The sequence below is a fragment of the Vidua macroura genome, chromosome 4 (genome assembly GCF_024509145.1).
Source record: "Vidua macroura isolate BioBank_ID:100142 chromosome 4, ASM2450914v1, whole genome shotgun sequence".
Classification (NCBI taxonomy): Eukaryota; Metazoa; Chordata; class Aves; order Passeriformes; family Viduidae; genus Vidua; species Vidua macroura.
Window position 1 is genome coordinate 5,045,164 of NC_071574.1, and position 4,680 is coordinate 5,049,843.

Genomic DNA, 4,680 nt, shown 5'->3' on the forward strand with positions numbered 1-4,680 from the left:
ACTGAAATACTGCTTTCCTCTGTAATCTAGTTTCTACATGAAAATGTCTGATGAAACTGAAAACACTCAAATCCTGAAAACCCTGAAATATGTATCACAAATTGAAAGGAGAATGTTTTTGGCTTTTTTTTTAAATTTTTTTTTAAATTATCCTTTTATTGATTGCGAAACTCCATCATTGACCTAATTTAGACAATACTTGTCTTACTCTGAAGGCCACCAGAAGAAATTTTTGAGCACTGGTCAGTTATAACTACTCCTGAAAATCTGTGGTGAAATCCTGCTGGGAAAAGAGGCTACCCATAAAATAAAAATACTTTATCTACTCCTTTAGGTAAAGAAAGATGGATTTTTATGCCATGGAATTCTTTCTAAAATCAGTGGGTGTTGGAGAAACACAAAGATTTTGTTGCATGGATTTAATATCAAAAGAGAGTCCCAAGGCTCCACTTGAGAAAGGAAAACACTTTTTTTCTGAATGTTGCTCCACTTTGAGTCCCTATTAATTAGTAAGTAGAAACGCAGCACTTTTCGTACATGTTTCATTAAAAATTGTTACCAAGATTTTTGTAGTGATGCTTCTTCTCTATTACATCAATAGATTTTGCAGCCCGTGTGCTGTACTGATTTTCTCCTGAGAATATTTATGGCATGTTTGGCATGACATTTCACTGCACAGATTTTGAAGATAATGTGTAAATAAATTGTCAATGATTTGTTTTGTCTGGGAACCAAGGTTGAACAGCTTGATGGTCATACTAGGATTCACAGATAATCTGATTTAATGGGCTGAGTGATAATTTTCAACGTATTACCTAACATTTTCTCACTCATATTCTTTGATAAAAAGAAAATAGTATTTTCTAGACAGTGAAAATTAGATTTTCTGTATCAGTTTAGCGTGTTTTGTGAAACTAGAAAGATTCAAAAGTTATCGGTCTAGTAAGCAATGATAATCAATTAATTTAATCCAGAAAGATTACTGATAGCATTCAAAGAGCAGTTAACACCATAAAAAAAATTAAATAAGGATTTGAATAGCCAAAATTGCCATTAGAGTTGGCTGCAGGAAAAAAAGATTAATGAGCAAAATAAGTATGCTTAAAATATAATAGAGCCACATGGTAAATTTGAAAACTGGATTGAAAACACTAGTGAAACACAGTCAGTAAATAAGACAAAGATTTTATGTTAACCTGCTTCTTTTTACTTTGGTTTTGCACATAAACTCCACAGCTCTTCAGCAGATTAGTTTTCATTTGATGATCAAAAGCAGCACCTTGTATGACTTTCACAGTGATTTTGTCCTCTCAGTTGTAGACATGGTACTAAGTGATGTTTTTAGCTCTCATAAGGGAATTTGCCTTGATAGATCCAAGCCTTTTTATTGTAGCACATTTTCCTTTCAAGCGTGACAACCTTTGAGACATGACAGAACATTTTCCATTAAACAAAACAAAACAAAAAAAAAAAAAGCCAAACAAAAACCAAACCTCATTCTTCTTTGGGAAGATAGATTTTGATGTTTACTGTACTTCAGGACCACAAGATGGACATTACACCAAGAACTGGCTTTGTTACATTCATGAGAAAGTTCCATTGTGTAACTAACCATGCAGTGCCAGGATAAACTGCATAGGAGAGCTTTTTCTTTATTAAGTAAATAAAGCTTGAGGACAACTCAGGCCATCAGGGCTGACCCCTTCAGTAAATTAAATAAAGCTTAAGGACAGTGTCAGGCCATCAGGGCTGACCCCTTCACATGCCAGTGAATACCCATTGCAGAAATGATCAGTGACCTAAGTTTTCCAGCTAAAGCAAGAATGGCAGTTCTTTAAAAGAAGGCCTGGCAGTGCTGTTGATAGATCAGGAAAGATGAGACCTGAAAGCCATGAAAGACTAGAAGTTTACGTGAGACATGCCAAGATAATCTCAGAAAAGCTACTGCATAAAAGCCAAGAAGAAATTAGTAGCTCCCTGGATATTCCAAGGATTTTTAGATACGTATCTCTAGTATGTATTCCTCAGTGTCTGCTCCAATGTCTTTCACAGAGCAAATTCTAACTGCTGAACACAACTTCTGCCATGGCATTAACCCTGTTGCCTCAAACCCATGGAACAGTAATGCCTTTAACACTATAATATTTCCTGCCATTTCACTAAAATTAGCCAACAGTTTCTGAGGTTATTGGAGGAAAAAAACAGACATGATTATATGAACCTTGCTTTCTCAGGAAAGTGGATTAAAACATTTTTAAAGGTGCCTGACACTCTGACCTGCAGAAAAAAATCATATCCCAGGCACCCAATATCGCTGTGAACATATTAGTAAGGCATGAAAAGCAGTGGAGAGGTGCCTCTGTCCCACCTCCCACCTTGCTTGGGATTCACTATGTGATCTACAACTCTAAGTAATCTTGGGTGTTTCAGAGAAAGAAAAATATAAACAAAAATGCCAGAAACCAAGTTAGCATGAGAGGAAGGATTGTCTCAGGCACCTGACTGAAGTCCTGATACATAACAATTAATTGCAGTCATTACTTCAATGTGGAGACATCGCTCTGCAGCCCCAAGATACTGATAGGCTCCTGCTGAGATCAAAGCCCCACCATTCTCCCTTGTCCTATTATAAAATATCTCATATCTTCATAATTAAAGACATCCACATATAATAAACCTCTCTGCAGCCTTATTGACTGATCTATTGAAAAATAATACAAATGGAATTCTATAAATCCACATAGCTTGTTTTCTGCCTAATCTATGTAGCCCATTGTTTAAACTCCCTACTTTCTATAATTTCCATTTCACATGGAAGCCAGAACTGAGCACTGTTTCTAAAAATTCCGTATGTGTTAATTCCAGGATGGCAACCAATCTTTTCCCCAGAGCATTGTGCTGAAAGCAAATGTTGTTGTGATTACCTACAATGTATTCAAAAAAAAAAAATCACAAAAAAGCACAGCCAAAACCAGACAAAATATTTCCACACACTTTTTTGCACAGTTTAACACTGCAGTCTTATACACTGGTTTAAGTAATCCACGTAGGACATTCTTGTTCGGACAAGCCCTTCTCAGGATCATGAACAATATAAGTGAAAGTGAACAAATAACAAACTGAAGCAAGATTTAAACCTGCACAAAGGATGTCTGCTAGCATCAATCCATTTATTACCACTAGCTTCCCCTCCAAGCAAACATACCTGATTTTCAGTTGTGGAATACCATCATCTTCACAGCACCTATCAGATTCCAAATCCCACTGGAGAGCCTGAACTTTATTCTGCCATGTGTTGTACTGAAATCAATCTGTTTCCAGGACACACACTTTCAAGAAGAAAATGTACTGAAATGAAATTAAATGAATGAAATAGATGTTGAATACTTTTGTATTCAACAGGGTATTTCTATATGAGAAATTTTTTGTTTTGTAGTATTTTTTAAACTTCCATTCTTCTGTTTTGAATCTATCCCAGCTACTTGTACACATTCACTGTGTCAGTATCTGGGAGTCTGCCCCACTCCAAGAGCTTTCATCTTAAAAGCCCTCTAAGAGCAACAGGAGAGTCATGCCAATGGGACTGCTGGCACAGAAAAGGCTGCCTGGCATAAACTTGCACAACATTTCAACTGAATGCTGAGCTGGGGCCACAGTGGCAGGACAGAGGCAAGAAAATCAAGGCACAGTGTGCACAGCAGCACACCAGGTGAGCTGAGCATCTGTGAATGAAGGATAATGCTGTACTGCTGCAGATTTCTTATAGCTTTGGTGGCTACACATTGGGAAGTGCTCTTTCTTCTCAGCTCAGTTAGAGCAACACTGAATGGTGTAATTGTCTGAGCTGCAAAGCAGTCCTTTTGTCAAAACCACTTTCCACTAATTGCTTGTCTGCCAAAAATGCATTGCTCATTTTGTCCTTTGCCAGATGTAATTGAGGCAAATTCAGGTGTATACCAAGTATTTGTTGTATATACTTTGTCACATCTCAGCTTGACAGCATACTATTAAATAATGTGCTATGGTGTAAAAAGAATTCATAACTTTTGTATAAACTTACAATTTCTGATGTCGTATTTAAGAGGATGTGAAAGTTGTCTTCTTTCACCTTCCCCTCATCAAACAGAGCCAGGTAAGTCAAATCCCTGCCGTGCCTTGTCAGGAGGCTCATGGGCTCCAGGGCACAGGGATGGCTCCCTGCTCTCAGCTGACTGCTGTGAGGGCTGTCACCCGGGGAGTGTGCTCAGTGTTCCAGGGCACTGGGGCAGTGATCACTCCGTGCTTGGCTGGGGATTGCTGCACTCCTCAGAGCAGGCTGGGCACGCTTCCTAGAATGTCCTGCCCTCCCCTCTGTCATCTCTCTGGGATTAGCCTGTCCTTTTTATTTCTAGGTCTGTTCTTAATCTCTCTGTAGCTTTTCCTGTCCCATGATTTCAAACCCGAATATTTTTTGTCCACATTTGATTTTAAAAAGTTCTATTTGGCACTTGCCATCTTTTGAAGAATTCTCACCTGCACTGCCTAGAGCCTTCTCATGCCTCTTTTATTTTATGCATCACTTTCCACTCCAGAGAGTAATAACATTAATGCACTGTCTGCATAAAGCTTCACTTTGACATCAAATACAATGTTTTATTATACTGTAATTTTGTCAACTTCTCTGTGGCACTTAACAGTTAA

At 38.0% G+C, this 4,680-nt stretch overlaps 1 long non-coding RNA gene across 1 annotated transcript; it reads right to left on the reverse strand.

Annotated features, from left to right (window-relative positions):
- Window positions 1-1,090: 1,090 nt before the first annotated feature.
- On the reverse strand, window positions 1,091-4,162 carry LOC128806417 (uncharacterized). Its single transcript, XR_008436815.1, has 3 exons — window positions 4,061-4,162; window positions 3,206-3,348; window positions 1,091-1,419 (listed from the first exon to the last, which is right to left on the reverse strand). It is a non-coding gene; the product is annotated as an uncharacterized LOC128806417 (long non-coding RNA).
- Window positions 4,163-4,680: the final 518 nt, after the last annotated feature.